Below are 16,539 nucleotides of genomic sequence, written 5' to 3'. Positions count from 1 at the left end.
GGATACATCCGAGGATAGGATTTACAGATTTACTCCCGTGTACACCTGTGTCACGGCTGTGGTCTGCCCCTATATATAGACACCATGGCCGCGACACACGTTCTCTTTAATTTTCTCGCCGGACGTCTGTATGGTTTGAGGTACAAACTTTCTGTAGTTCGCTTGGTAAGTCACTGTTAAGTGTAATATCTTGCATGGAAGTATACTCACTGGCCAGCCCCTCCTCTTGAGTGCTCCACTCGCTGTGCGCGGTTGATCTGTATCTTCCGCCCGTGGTTTATCGTACTTGTGTTTCGTTGGCGTTACACTACGACTCCGTGTGCATCCATTAGTATGGTGGCTCTTGCTGCACAAACTGTCTCAGGCCGGGGGAACTTTGTGGCATCTGAGACTGCACCGCCTCAGTCTGTGGGCTTCGCTGCTGAACGGCACCAATGGTCCATGTTAGGACTACAGGAGGGCGTAATGAACACCATGCAGAGCACAAGGGCACCGGCTACAACCGCAGCATACCAGTTACGCTGGCGGTTGTTCTGCTCTTGGTGCACTGGTATTGAGGTTGTGCCTGAGTCATGCGGGGTGCAGTATGTCCTCCAATACCTGCAGTCTCGCTTGGATGAGGGCTTGGCAGCCTCTACACTGAGAGGGTATTTGGCCGCTATATCTGCCTGCCATGTGGGGTGGATGGACAGGCCAGTGGGGCGCCGTCCCATGGTCTCCAGGTTTATAAAGGGGGTTTGTCGCCTGCGTCCAGCTAGGACCCGCTCAATGGCGAGCTGGGATCTGGATGTGGTCTTGGCAGCTTTGGCAAAGCCGCCTTTCAAACCGTTGGAGTCTGCCTCCCTGAAACACCTCTCTATGAAGGTGTTTTTTTTGGTAGCGATTACTTCCATGAAGAGCGTGGGTGAGCTCCATGCTTTTCCGGTAAGTTCTGAGTGCTAACGGATGGACCCCGGTGGGAGGAGTATGTCTTCCTCCCGAAGGTTCTGTCAGACAGGCATGTGAACCTCCCTTTTATCCTGTCTGCTTACGACCCCCCGGCAGTGGCCGGGGACTCTGGGCCTCCCTCCGGCATGCTGTGCCCTGCGCTGGCACTGGCTGCCTATGGGGAGCGGACACTTTAAGTGAGAACAACAGACCAGCTCTTTGTCTGCTATGGTGAGAGAGTCCTAGGGGCTGGGCTAACAAAGCAGAGGCTCTCTCACCGGATCGGGGACACGATTACGACAGCATACCGCCTGGCTGGCAGGCCAGTGCTGGGATCTGTGGTGGCACATTCAACACAAGGTGTGGCTGCGTCCTGAGCTCTACTGAGAGGAGTGCCCCTCGCTGATATCTGTGCTGCAGCCAGCTGGGCTTCCTCTTGCACCTTTGCTAGGTACTATCGGGTAAATGTGGCACCTCCCTCTGCGGTTGGTTCAGCGGTCCTGGGCGTCGCCTCCCCTTCTGGGGACAGAGCCAGGACTCCCCTTCCACATTGACGGCCCCTGCGTCTCGGTTCCGTGCTGGGACTTCGCCCACTGGCTTGTAAGGTCCCTCTAGCACTGAATAAATCTGGTACGGGTATACCAATATATCGGAGTGATCCATATAGCTCACATAACTGTGGTTACATACGTAACCTTAATTTCCTAACTCACAACATGGGTGACCTTCTGATCCAAACATTATATTATCAGGTTGTATTTTCTTGTATGCAATCTTGCAAAGTGACACTGATTCAAACTTCATAGAAATACTGTTTCTGTTCCACATATGACCTACTGAACAGCCAATAAGGTGTTTAGCAGAACACATTTAATAGACCAATCAGACCCCACCTAGATCTAACCAATCAGACCACAGATGTGTGATTCAATGTATTTTTTACAAGTTGCACACTACAAATCACTCCTGCTCCAGAAAAGCTAGGGTCGAGGTCAAGATGGTTGAGCTCTTGGTCTTTCTTCTTCTCTGCAACTCTTGTAAGTGACACATTTCCTAAGAAAGTCAACTTTCAAGCTGGGTTCAATAATTTGTGTTTGGTATACTGTCTTTTTCTGAATGGAAATACTTGATTTTGTTTCAGGCGTTTTATGTATTGATGAAAGTAGGGATATTTCACCTAAATATATATTCAACAAAGCAAGAGGACGTTGGGATGTACTACTGTGGATTGGTGCGCTTAAACTTCATAGAGTTTGGACCTGGAACCACCTTGATGCTTAAAGGTAATGCAATTACTTGTAAGTTTAAAGTCATACGCTGATAAATTATATGCTGAAATATAATATATGACATGATTTAAAAAATAATTTTTAGGGATTATGATAAGTCAATAACATTTCATTTCAAAGGTACAAAGTTAAATAGTAATACTGTTGTCCAGAGAGCATTTGTCTGAGTCAGTCCAGCCAGGAGACTGTGTGACTCTGAACTGTACAATACACACTGAGACCTGTGTAGGAGAACACAGTGTCTATTGGTTCAGACATGGCTCAGGAGAATCCCGTCCAGGAATCATTTACACCCATGGAGACAGGAGTGATCAGTGTGAGAAGAGCCCTGAGGCTGGGTCTCCTACACAGAGCTGTTTCTACAACCTCCCCAAGAGGAACCTCAACCTCTCTGATGCTGGGACTTACTACTGTGCTGTGGCCTCATGTGGAGAGATACTGTTTGGGAACGGGACCAAGCTGAACATTCATGGTAAATCCCATTTAATCTGTAAATATCCCCAACAATACCGTATATTTATGCAAACGGCCTACCTCCAAATGACCCCATACATTTGTCTCAACAAGCTATACAATAACACCATTAGCTTTTGATTCCATATTTTTCTGTTTAATGAAATTCCTAAGCGCTCATGAATACAATATGAATTCCCTGATACCCTTTCCACAGTTCCAGAGCATGATTCTCCATTTGATCAGTCCAACTGTTCTGGCCTTGGTCGTCTCCAACATCGTCCTGGGGATAGTGACCCTTCTACTTGTCTGGGTGCTGTGCAAGACTCAGAACAGAGATAGCAGAGGTATTACTGTATATCTAATGTATCCAATGTATCTAATGTTATAACTGATGTATCTAATGTTTCATGCATCTCTATGCAATGTACCTTCTGTAAATATCAGCTAAATAACCAACGTATAAGCATTGTTAATGAACTACATGAGGTTAAAAAGAGATAGATTGTCATAAAAAATAATAGCTGGCCTTCCTCTATTTCAATCTCTTTGAAGGGAGGACAGATGTCCCAACATCCCAGGGTAATCAGGTACATTTGTCAACATTTATAAATATAGTATATTTTCAGTTTTTACAACAAACTGCCATTTAACTTTCTTTCCACCTAATATTCAGCATATTTGTGCTTTATGTGTTATTAAAATGTATTGGAAGCAATAGGTCACTGTACTAGATGAAGCCTTCTGATCATTGTGATCGTTGTTAATTTTCCCATGGAACTTCTGTCTGTCACTGTTCCACTGACTGTCAGGTCATTGTAGTGGGTGTACAGTCTGAACAGTCATGTCTTTTGTAGAGTGTTTTCTTCCACAGGAGAATATAAACATTACATAGTAGATCATGCTATCATCATAATGTATTTCCTCATGGCTCCACCACCGTCAGAATCAAGACAGTGACGTGTTGAACTATGCAGCTGTGAGTTTCACCCCCAAGAAGAACTCCTCCTCCTCTAGAAGAGCAAGAGAGAAGACCAGCAGAGAGGATGCAGTGTACTCTGAGGTCAGATACCTGCAGCAGCAGTGAAAGATATCACCACTGTCACAAAGACTCCAAGGTGAAATTAGTATGGAATTTACAATTTTAACATTGTCTGTATGTTAGATTTATATAATGATCCTGTAATGCCTTAAATAGCCATAACTTTTTACAGCTTTTTATCGTAAGAAATCATCTGATAGAGAATCCCATTTTGGCTGCATGACCGTGTGTTTGTAACATAATAAACCATTCATTTTTATGCTGTGTGGGTAAAATCACTGGGGAAGCCAAGCCATATTACAACCTATGTGTTGTGATAATTGCATTGTTTACTCTATAACCTGTTAACTCATATGCCTTGAGACCATCATATATAGGCCTAAAGACCAAGACAATAAGAAGACACAATGCCAGAATAAATTCAACCACACCTTTGTTCTTTCACAAAACCGGATAGCAACCTTTGTCCAGTGAAATCCACAAAGCATACTGAATGTACAGTAACAGACAGTTGCATGACCACAGCATGGTCAAGGAAGTTAATGTTTCCCACATTTTCGGACCACTAAACAACTACTGATTTAGAACCACAGAGAGTTACCGCAAGTCACAAAGAAAACAGGAGCTGCCTCCACTATTCCAGCACCATTTCAAATTCAACATTTCAACATCATCAAATCACCTCTGCTTAGTCTAATACAGTGACAACTAAAAGATACCAAAAACTATTTAGTCCAATCAACGTAAGCTAAATATTATGTGGCTGTCCATGGTTCTGATTTCAGTGTGCGTGTTTGTGTGTGTGTGTGTGTGTGAGTGTGTTCGTGCAAGTAGAAAAACATGTTGACTCACCCTACTTGTAGAGAAACGCCAATGCCACACGCTTTAATTTTTTGTTGTCCTAGGCTACCTGGCTAAAATGCTTGCTCGTTAGCCTAACTTCCATTCATGGGCAACATTAGCTAATTAACATTAGCCTTCTACATCTAGCTACATATTGAACTTCCATCCTCTCAGGCCAGGGGCACAACAATGTATGAATTCATGGTTGGATCAGAATGGCCGTTATAATCAGAATTAAGAAAAAACATGAATCCAAATCCCTATCTCCATCCGTTGCTAATTTAGGCAAGGGACAATTTTAGTCAGCTGGCTATTCACCGGAGGACAACAACACAACAAGATGCAACAATACAAGTTTTTCTGTCAATGACGTATACTCTCAATGGTATTTGAAAGGAGTGATGTTCAGGTGCATCCTGTTTCCATTGATCATCCTTGAGATGTTTCTACAACTTTATTGGAGTCGACCTGTGGTAAATTCAATTGATTGGACATGATTTGGAAAGGCACACACCTGTCTATAGAAGGTCGCTGTCACGCCCTGGCTCTGGGGACTCTTAAATGTTGAGCCAGGGTGTGGATTTTTCTATGTTTAGTTTTCTATGTTTTTTGTTCTAGATCGTTTAGATCTATGTTGGCAAGGGTGGTTCCCAATCAGAGGCAGCTGTAGCTTGTTGTCTCTGATTGGGGACAATACTTAGGCAGCCTGTTGGCACCAGTTAGTTGGTGGGATCTTGTTCCGTAAAGGTTTGTGTTGTTGTAACCTCAGGACTTCACGTATCGTTCGTTTTGTTGTTTTGTTCGTGTGTTGTGTACTAAATAAAATGTACGCTTATCACGCTGCGCCTTGGTTCCACGAGTCATCAGTCAACGTGCGTGACAGTCGCACAGTTGAATGTGCATGTCAGAGCAAAAACCAAACCATGAGGTTGAAGGAATTGTCCGTAGAGATCCGAGACAGGATTGTGTCGAGGCACAGATCTAGGGAAGGGTACCAAAACATTTCTGCAGCATTGAAGGTCCCCAAGAACACAGTGGCCTACATAATTCTTAAATGGAAGAAGTTTGGAACCACCAAGACTCTTCCTAGAGCTGGCCGCATGGCCAAATTGAGCAATCGGGGGAGAAGGGCCTTGGTCAGGGATTTGACCAAGAACCCGATAGTCACTCTGAAAAAGCTCCAGAGTTCCTCTGTGGAGATGGGAGAACCTTCCAGAAGGACAACAATTTCTGCAGCACACCACCAATCAGGGATTTTTGGTAGAGAGGCCATATGGAAGCCACTCCTCAGTAAAAGGCACATGGCAGCCCGCTTGGAGTTTGCCAAAAGGCTCCTAAAAGGCTCTCAGACCATGAGAAACAAGATTCTCTGGTCTGATGAAACCAAGATTGAACTCTTTGGCCTGAATGCCAAGTGTCACGTCTGGAGGAAACCTGGCACCTTCCCTATGGTGAAGCATTGTGGTGGCAGCATCATGCTGTGGGGATATTTTTCAGCGGCAGGGACTGGAAGACTAGTCAGGGTCAAGGGAAAGATGAACGGAGCAAAGTACAAAGAGATCCTTGATGAAAACCTGCTTCAGAACGCTCAGGACCTCAGACTGGGGCTAAGGTTCACCTTCCAACAGGACAACAACCCTAAGCACACAGCAAAGACAACGCAGGAGTGGCTTCGGGATAAGTCTCTGAATGTCCTTGAGTGGCCCAGCCAGAGCCCAGACTTGAACCAGATCGAACATATCTGGAGAGACCTGAAAAAAGCGGTGCAGCGATGCTACCAATCCAATCTGACAGAGCTTGAGAGGATCTGCAGAGAAGAATGGGAGAAACTCCCCAAATAGAGGTGTGCCAAGCTTGTCAATATTTCCGTTTTTTATTTTTAATACATTTGCAAAAATGTCTAGACACCTGTTTTTGCTTTATCGTTATGGGGTATTGGGTGTAGATTGATGAAGATTTTTTTTTTAATCTAATCCATTTTAGAATAAGGCTGTAACATAACAAAATGTGGAAAAAGTCAAGGGGTCTGAATACTTTCCGAAAGCACTGTATATTTCAATCTGAAATACATGGTTTGCATAGTTCAATAATAAGTTTGCACTATTACAGCTGGCTCTACCTGCTCCAAATAAATGAGAGATGGTGTCGTAGAAATGTAGATAGATTTTATTACACAAATCAACAAAAGCCGAGCTGGTCTGCAGAGCAACTGCCTTCCCAACACTCAGCCCTCAGTTTCTATACAATTCTATTCCTGCTCATTTTACATACTTTTTAGCTTAAACCCTCCCAGTTTAGTTCCTCCACCATTGTTTCCAAGCTTTCATCTTTTGACCGCTCAGCCCACTCTCTTAATTTATGATAGCGGCGAAATCTGACTTCTCCTCCTCCTATGTATTCAGTCTCCTCCTTCTAGTGGAAGAACCAAGCTTTCTCATGTAAAAAATAACAGAGCCATCTCCTGGCTCTGCTCTGTTTATTCTAAAACATATAAATCGATACTTAAATATGGTTTAAACATGGCAGGTGCATAACCCATTCTCAACCATATACATTTAAGACATTCCTCATGCATTGCCTCATGCATAACAGTATTTCCCACACATAGTAAGAATGAGCAGGCCCATTCCAAAGAGCCATGTCCTGACTCTGGCTCAGCCTCCCTCCTTGTGTACCACTCGGTACCACCCTCTGTATTCACTTAGTCATACTGCTTGTCTTTATGATTAACTATGGTTTAACTTTATAGTCTAAAAAGATTTACTATGTTTAACATATGGTCTACAGAAAAATACCCAATAATGGCCAGACAGAGTTTTGTCGTTGTCCCTATCATGTGTGGCTCCTCAGAGGAGGAAGGGGAGGACCATCCTACTCAGTGAATTTCAGAAGGAAAAAAAATTGTGAAACATTAAAAAAGTTATCCTTTTTAGATAAAACTATACTAAATATATTCACAACACCAAATCATTGACTAAAACACACTGTTTTGCAATTAAGTTCTACAGTAGTCTCAGCAGCACTCTGTAGGGCAGCACCATGGTGTAGCCGGAGGAAAGCTAGCTTCTGTCCTCCTCTGGGTACATTGACTTGAATACAAAACCTAGGAGGCTAATGGTTCTCACCCCCTTCCATAGACATACACAGTAATTATGACAATTTCTGGAGGACGTCCACCAAACTATCAGAGCTCTTGCAGCATGAAATGACATGTTGTCCACCCAATCAAAGGATCAGAGAATGAATCTAGTACTGAAAGCATAACATTTCAAAATGGGGTCACGGGCAAAAAGGTTTGGGAAGCCCTGGGTTAGTATATCTGACACCCAGACAGATATGCATGCCATGATCATGAGCTAAAAACAAGTATGGGTAGCTGCAGCCCAATATGGCGACCGGAGTATGGGCGAGTGGGTGTGTCGAAAGGAGTGGGTGTATGGAAAGCAAATCAGCTAATTGGGCAGATTTGTTGCCACTCAAGACCGTTTTGCATGGCTGATTTGGCTGAATGACGAGACGATAAGCCGGTGACCAGTGCACCGCTGTTGTATCGACGTGCCTGCTGACCTGAGGTGCTTCTTACTGGGCAGCTATATCACTGTCGTGTCGTCAGCAGTAGCTAACGTGGCCATGTTTTACCATCACATTATTTTATTTCATGTAGGATAGCAGCATACACAATAACTAATATTGATAACCATCTAGATGTCACCTTGATACATACATACAGTCTACTACTCAATGGGGAGACCATGAACAGCAACAACACCAGGACACACTGCCCTTTGCTCCCGTTTGCCAAGCACTAATGTCCGGCAACAGCGTGGGAAGTAGCTACCTACTGTAGTAGCCAATATCAGGGTGACAGTCACAGTAAGCACACACACACAACACAAACTCTCATGGTCCAAACACGCCAAGACAGTCGTGAAGAGGGCACGACAACACCTTTTCCCCCTCAGCAGACTGAAAAGATTTGGCATGGGTCCCCAGATCCTCAAAAAGTTATACAACTGCACCATCGAGAGCATCCTGACTGGTTGCATCACCGCCTGGTATGGTAACTGCTTGGCTTCCGACAGTAAGGTGCTACAGAGGGTAGTACGTATGTCCCAGTACATCACTGGGGCCAAGCTTCCTGCCATCCAGGACCGATATACTAGGCGTTGTCAGAGGAAGGCCCAAAAAATTGTCAAAGACTCCAGTCACCCAAGACACAGACTGTTCTCTCTGCTACCGCATGGAAAGTGGTACCGGAGCGCCAAGTCTAGGTCCAAAAGGCTCCTTAACGGCTGAGGTGAACATCACTGGGTCTCTCATAGACTAACACTGGGGGATGAAATGTACCTTATTCTCTCTCTCTCTCTCTCTCTCTCTCTCTCTCTCTCTCTCTCTCTCTCTCTCTCTCTCTCTCTCTCTCCTCTCTCTCTCTCTCTCTCTCTCTCTCTCTCTCAGTATGTCAGTATTTCCAGTCCACCTATCAACAGGTTGGTAATGCATTTAATCGTTGATTGGGGTGGTAGTGCACACGCTCTTCTCACACCTCTTTTCATCTGTTCATCTGGACGGTGAACACCAGACCGCTGCCGCTCAGTTAGATGTGCAAAGTATGTCAAGAATACAAACAAGCTAAAAGCATTTTCCAAACCCTAAACTGTGCAGTGTTTCTTAAACTATGGGTCCTGAGTTATCAGAATACATCTATTATCACTAACTATTTCTTCTTACTTCGGGTCGTTGGAGGTCGATTTTCGTCACGGGAGGACATTCAATTTCTCATTTGGGTCTCGAGTTGAAAACGTTTCAGAACCCTAAAGCACTCAGGAAGATGTGCTTTAGGGTTAAGATGTAGTGTCATCTCAATAGTTTTGTCAACTCTTCCTTCATGAAAAAAAATAAGGTATATGCAGTGGTGTATTCAGTTTGCCAATAGGCACCTAAAGGACTCTCAGACCATGAGAAACACGATTCTCTGGTCTGATGAAACCAAGATTGAACTCTTTGGCCTGAATGCCAAGCGACAAATCTGGAGGAATCCTTGCACATTTACATTTACATTTACGTCATTTAGCAGACGCTCTTATCCAGAGCGACTTACAAATTGGTGCATTCACCTTATAGCCAGTGGGTTAACCACTTTACAAGTTTCTCAATACTTTGTTATATACCCTTTGTTGGCAATGACACAGGTCAAACGTTTTCTGTAAGTCTTCACAAGGTTTTCACACACTGTTGCAGGTATTTTGGCCCATTCCTCCATGCAGATCTCCTCTAGAGCAGTGATGTTTTGGGGCTGTCGCTGGGCAACACAGACTTTCAACTCCCTCCAAAGATTTTCTATGGAGTTGAGATCTGGAGACTGGCTAGGCCACTCCAGGACCTTGAAATGCTTCTTACGAAGCCACTCCTTCGTTGCCCGGGCGGTGTGTTTGGGATCATTGTCATGCTGAAAGACCCAGCCACGTTTCATCTTCAATGCCCTTGCTGATGGAAGGAGATTTTCACTCAAAATCTCACGATACATGGCCCCATTCATTCTTTCCTTTACACGGATCAGTCGTCCTGGTCCCTTTGCAGAAAAACAGCCCCAAAGCATGATGTTTCCACCCCCATGCTTCACAGTAGGTATGGTGTTCTTTGGATGCAACTCAGCATTCTTTGTCCTCCAAACACGACGAGTTGAGTTTTTACCAAAAAGTTCTATTTTGGTTTCATCTGACCATATGACATTCTCCCAATCCTCTTCTGGATCATCCAAATGCACTCTAGCAAACTTCAGACAGGCCTGGACATGTACTGGCTTAAGCAGGGGGACACGTCTGGCACTGCAGGATTTGAGTCCCTGGCGGCGTAGTGTGTTACTGATGGTAGGCTTTGTTACTTTGGTCCCAGCTCTCTGCAGGTCATTCACTAGGTCCCCCCGTGTGGTTCTGGGATTTTTGCACACCGTTCTTGTGATCATTTTGACCCCACGGGGTGAGATCTTGCGTGGAGCCCCAGTACGAGGGAGATTATCAGTGGTCTTCTATGTCTTCCATTTCCTAATAATTGCTCACACAGTTGATTTCTTCAAACCAAGCTGGTTACCTATTGCAGATTCAGTCTTCCCAGTGTGGTGCAGGTCTACAATTTTGTTTCTGGTGTCCTTTGACAGCTCTTTGGTCTTGGCCATAGTGGAGTTTGGAGTGTGACTGTTTGAGGTTGTGGACAGGTGTCTTTTATACTGATAACAAGTTCAAACAGGTGCCATTCATACAGGTAACGAGTGGAGGACAGAGGAGCCTCTTAAAGAAGAAGTTACAGGTCTGTGAGAGCCAGAAATCTTGCTTGTTTGTTGGTGACCAAATACTTATTTTCCACCATAATTTGCAAATAAATTCATTAAAAATCCTACAATGTGATTTTCTTGATTTTTTTTCCTCAATTTGTCTGTCATAGTTGACGTGTACCTATGATGAAAATTACAGGCCTCTCTCATCTTTTTAAGTGGGAGAACTTGCACAATTGGAGGCTGACTAAATACATTTTTCCCCCACTGTATCTTTGTATCTGAGAGAAGAAAGTATGACTCTCAGATCAGGTAGAGTCTTGTTGGTGTCTTAAACATTGTCATAGCTTTATCCCTCAGTGTCTCAGTGTCTCTATCCCTATTTGATATTTCACAGATGGTTTTAAGGAGGACCATCTTCTGTTCATGTACTGCCTGGGCGTAGCGTTGGGTCTGTGTGTCATTGTCACGCCCTGACCTATAGAACTCTTGTTTGTTGAGTCAGGGTGTGGAATTCTATGTTAGACATTCTATGTTTAGGTTTTAGTTTTTCTATTTCTATGTCTGGCCGGGTATGATTCCCAATCAGAGGCAGCTGTCGCTCATTGTCTCTGATTGGGGATCATACTTAGGTAGCCCATTGCCTGCTGTGTATTGTGGGATCTTGTTCCTGTTAGGCTGGTATGTGTATAGCCCTTTGGACGTCACGTCACGTCACGTCACGTCACGTCACGTCACGTCACGTCACGTCACGTCACGTTGTTTCTTGTTTTGTTGAATGTTTATTTAGTTAATAAACATGTACGCTCTTCACACTGCACCTTGGTCTGACCCATCTCTCAACGTTCGTGACAGTCATCCTCATCATTGTCTATACTTGTGTTTTGTACAAGATGAGCAAGTGCATAGGTAAGCAATATTATTGTGCATGATACAGTATGCTTATCAATTGTTGGTACAGTTACATTATTTTACATGTTTTGGCCAAAATTGGTCATAAAAGCTCGTCATCGGCACTGTGTAGCTCAGTTGGTAGAGCATGGCTTTTGCAACGCCAGGGTTGTGGGTTCGATTCCCACGGGGGGCCAGTATGAAAATGTATGCACTCACTAACCGTAAGTTGCTCTGGATAAGAGCGTCTGCTAAATGACTAAAATGTAAATGTTGATTGTATTGATTCTTGTTTGATTAAAAGGAACGCACACTCAGCTATGTGCTCCTGCAGTCCCCAGTCATGATAACCAGGTAACCTGACCTAACACTTGTTTAGCTGTTGCTGAATCAATGGGTTTTTCCTTCAATCAAAATACGAAAATATGCATTTTATTAGAAGGGTTGTTTCACTATACCACAATACTTAGTCTAATACCAAATATTTGGATAATCATTTTTTGCTATTCTTCTCAGGATCAAGAGCCTGATACTCTCCATTACGCCGCTCTGAACGTCGTCCACCAGAAACTGAAGGCCGGGAGACAGGGGAACGCCATGGAGAGAGACACTGTGTATTCTGGGGTGAGACGCCAAAACATGGACTGAAATGTCAACTTTTCCTCTTTAATAACTTGCATTGATTCTGTGTTCTCTACACTGTATGTATGACTGTGGCTTTTACATTGTAAGTTACAATGTCTTTTTACATTGATACTGTTCAATTTTGATCAAATAAAACATTAAACTGCTTTCATATAGAGGATTTTCATTCATATTTTTCTCTTTCCTTACATTTCTACAACACTTTCACCCACAGATTAAGTGGGCAACAACCATATCAAGCCTATGCTCAATGTAAAGAAGATGGTTGGTTGCATAATAACTGTTAATATGTATATATTGCTGGTGTTTTAGCCTCTCAAACTGTCTTCTTTTAGTTGTATCCTGTATCACAGCTCTCTGTGGTGTTCTGACTGCCCTAAATAGATTTTCCACTCACGTAAACTCAACTCTAACCCCCAGCAATGACCGTCAGTCCTCACCACACTCTCTTTTCACACACCATCAAAAACCACAAAAATCTATCACTGAGAACACAACTCTCTCTCTCTCCATAAGAAAAGACTGAACTAAAAATAAACTTCTTAGCTGAATATACTTTGAACAGAATTGATATGGTTGAGAGACTGATTTCCAATTTGACATAGTAACTGGGCAGTTTTCAAAAATGATTGACAAAATGTGAATATGTATAAGTGCACCTTGTAGGACTGCAATCAATTTCTTTTTCAACAGGGAGCAGCAGTGTACATGGAAGTCCCCATAACTACCTCAACAGAGTTGGCAGCAACATGTAGTTGTCAAAGTTCATTAATTTGAAGTATCATAGACAACTTGCCTTTCTGTGATAGTTCATGTGTCTAGCCGAAATAGCAGTCAAACAAATGCCAAAAAAGACAATGTGTGGCTATGAAGAATCTATAACAAGGTAATATAGTTATTAAATGCTTATTACACATCTATAACATGTTAGAAATAATTTCCAGTTGCTTTAAGTAGCAACCACCTAAAAAGCCAGGCAGTCATCATCACTGGATCATTACTACTAACCTCAACATAGTTATAAAGTGTAACTTAGTAACAAGGAGCAACAATCATTCAAAATGAAACAGGTAGTAGAGTGATCTGTATGATGAAGACAATGACTCATGTGTGTAGTTTTGTAATTGAGTTCCAGGGAGTCATTGCATAAGTAAGGCAACAAACATATTTTTCAAGTAATATCTCCTCTAAAATGTCTTGACCTTCTTTTAGACGTGTTGATAGCATGACACTCACATCCACCAACACACAGCTAACAAGTTCACAGGTACTTGCGATCTGCTCGAGGCCATATCTAGGCTTTGGTCAGGCCTGCTGGCTTTGTACACACAGGACCCTCCTACCTGCTCTCTGTGTCTCTGTGGTTTTCAGCAAGATGTCTATCTGGTGTCAGTCTGTTGTTTTCACATTTGTTACTGTTGTTCATGTTTCTACTGACAGCTTGCAGTCACAGCAAACCAGTTCTCGGATGTATATAGTTATCTGAAATCAGTAACAAACCACAAAGAACTGCTAATGAACTATTTAAACTCTCCAAGTTAAGCATCATGTGTAATACAGCACCATTCATTGTATAGCTATGTGCTCAGGGGGAAGGGCCATGTTATGAGGATGTCATGACTCATGGGAGAACTAGTACATTCTCAATCAGACAAGTGTTCTAGGAATACTGCAGGGTTCTCTGTAAGGAGACCAATTGAGGAGGATCCTCCTGATAGATTGCCTCCTATGAGAACGGTGTGTCATGTATATTGGTTATATTAGGCTGGGGTGTCCAATCAGTCATGCACTCTCAGGTGTTATATTTCAGTTAGTGCATGTTTCTGTGAATGATAGGGAATGAGACTGACATACAATTGACTTGTTTCATTCTATAGTTGTTTATCTCATATACCCTCCCACAGCTCTACCCCTTTTCACCCGTATACATTTACTTGTTAGTCATTTAGAAGATGCTCTTATCCGGAGCAAGTAGGGTTAAGTGCCTTGCGCAAGGGCACATCAGCTGATTTTTCGACTAGTCGGCTCGGGAATTCAAACCAGCAACCTTTCGGTTACTGTCCCAATGCTCTTAACGTCTAGACAAGACAAGACATGTTCTATGTATAACAGCCCGCCTATGGGTCATCTGGAGGACTGTAACTGTTGAAGGACTTGTTCAAAATAATAATAGTTTTCTTTCAAATACTTTAAGTACACTTGGTTTTGCTGGTCTTCTGCAATGGAGGCAAGATAAAGTAAGTGTGAGAAAACAAATAGTCTACCAATGGCAGGTATCTTAGTGGGTAAGAGCGTTGTGCCAGTAACCGAAAGGTTGCTGGTTCTAATCTCAGAGCCGACTAGGTGAAAAATCTGTAGGTGTGCCCTTAAACAAGGCACTTAACCCTAATTGCTCCTGTAAGTCGCTCTGGATAAGAGCGTCTGCTAAATGACGTAAATGTTTCATATTGCATTTTTAAAATGAGTGACCTGTGACCTTGTATATCAATTGATTAAATTGCTCTTCTGAAATCCCTGTATATGTTGCTTCTTTTAGCATCAATAAATATCAATTTAAACAACTGATACTGACTAAAATAGACTTGTTCCTTCTCTTGTGTTCTGTACATACATTATGTCTGTATGAATGTGTGCAGAGGGCTTCTGCAGACCCAACCTACTGATAAATGCTAAACCCACCCATGCTTGCACCCACACAGTGAGATGTTCACAGGTACCTGTACACTGTGGTCTGCAGTGATAACAAAACAAGGCCGTCTCTATGCTTTGGACAGGCCTGCTGGCCTTTTACATACCCTGTGTCTCTATGTGGTTTTCAGCAGGATGTCTATGTGGTGTCACTCTGTTTTCTCTCATTCTTTCATTGTTGTTCACAACCAAGACAATTAGCAACGCAGTCCACTTATATACTGTATGCCATGTAGCCTGTATCTTGTCACAAGATCATAGGTTTAATTAGTTCAAACTACAATCATTTGTTTACAGAGTTTAAAGTAGAACTTGTATCAATGTATGCTAGGCTACAGCCAAGAGGCCTGCCCCCCGAGGTACACCCCTACTAAACGCTCAACTAGTAGCCTACACTTGAGTTAGTACATGAATGACAGGGATAAGACTGACTTTCATTCTGTAGGTGTTTCCCCCACATACCCTCACAGTAATGCTCCACCCCTGTTCACCCCACATATCAGGATATGTTCTATGTATAACAGTCCTCCTATAGGTCATCAGGAGTACTGTCTGTAACTGTTGCATGGGCTGGAGGTAAATTTACAAGGCACACAACTGAGTTTGACACCAAGAGCATACAGGTACATGTATGTGTAATGTATGCTTGAAAATGTACTGCATACTTACCAGATAACATTATACTTTTAACCCACTTTACTGAAGGATATTAACACATTATTTTTACACACTGCCTCAGCATTAGACATCTTTGATTCAGCTGGTACCTAAATAGCAAGCTATACATTGTATGTAAAAATAATCAATTATCATCTAGACACCACAAAGTGTGTATGCTTCATCCACCCTCTAGAAAATATTCGATACAGTAAGCATTGGTTCACATTGCATGGATTATATGAGTGAATTTCAGTTACGAAGACCATGGTTGGGCTGAATAAGGTGTTAACAAAAATGACGCGTCCAGTTCGACCAATCACCAATAACCCCATAGTTGAAGTGTTGTCTACATGGGAGGACTTTTTCAACTCAAGACACAGGTTGTGAAGAGGACAACTTCAAAGATGATCACACTGAGTCTGTTACTGGCACTTCTTGTAGAGATGGGTAAGTCCAACTTTTATATTTCTCTGCTTAAGGGATGTACACTCAGTTACTATATTGATGCAATTCATAGACGTATGTTTTGGGTATATAAAGGACTTGTGTAAGTAATGGATGATGTCTCTGTCTGTATTCTAGCTGCTGCACAATCCTCTGAAATTCATCTTGTTACAGCCAATGTTGGAGAGACAGTGACTTTGCACTGCTTCTATAAAGGCAACCTGGCACTGTACTTTATGTGGTACAAGCAAACAATGGGTGACAATCCTCAAATCGTATCAACCTTTTACAAGTATAACAAGAATGCAACATTTTACCATGCATTTAAGGGTAACACTCGCTTCTCAGTGCAAAGCGGTGAAGGAATTAATCACCTAAAGATCTCAGAC

General features: G+C 42.8%; 1 pseudogene across 1 annotated transcript; it reads left to right on the top strand.

Moving 5' to 3' along the window:
- Window positions 1-891: 891 nt before the first annotated feature.
- LOC311132576 (tyrosine-protein phosphatase non-receptor type substrate 1-like) lies at window positions 892-3,756 on the top strand (annotated as a pseudogene). The gene is made up of 6 exons: window positions 892-924; window positions 1,045-1,124; window positions 2,369-2,688; window positions 2,887-3,016; window positions 3,225-3,259; window positions 3,616-3,756. The product of its transcript is annotated as a tyrosine-protein phosphatase non-receptor type substrate 1-like (transcript).
- Window positions 3,757-16,539: the final 12,783 nt, after the last annotated feature.

This window comes from Coregonus lavaretus (assembly GCF_964263955.1).
Source record: "Coregonus lavaretus genome assembly, chromosome: 7".
Taxonomy (NCBI): domain Eukaryota; kingdom Metazoa; phylum Chordata; class Actinopteri; order Salmoniformes; family Salmonidae; genus Coregonus; species Coregonus lavaretus.
Note: the sequence above shows the minus strand (reverse complement) of the source record. Positions and strands in the feature narration are given on the sequence as shown.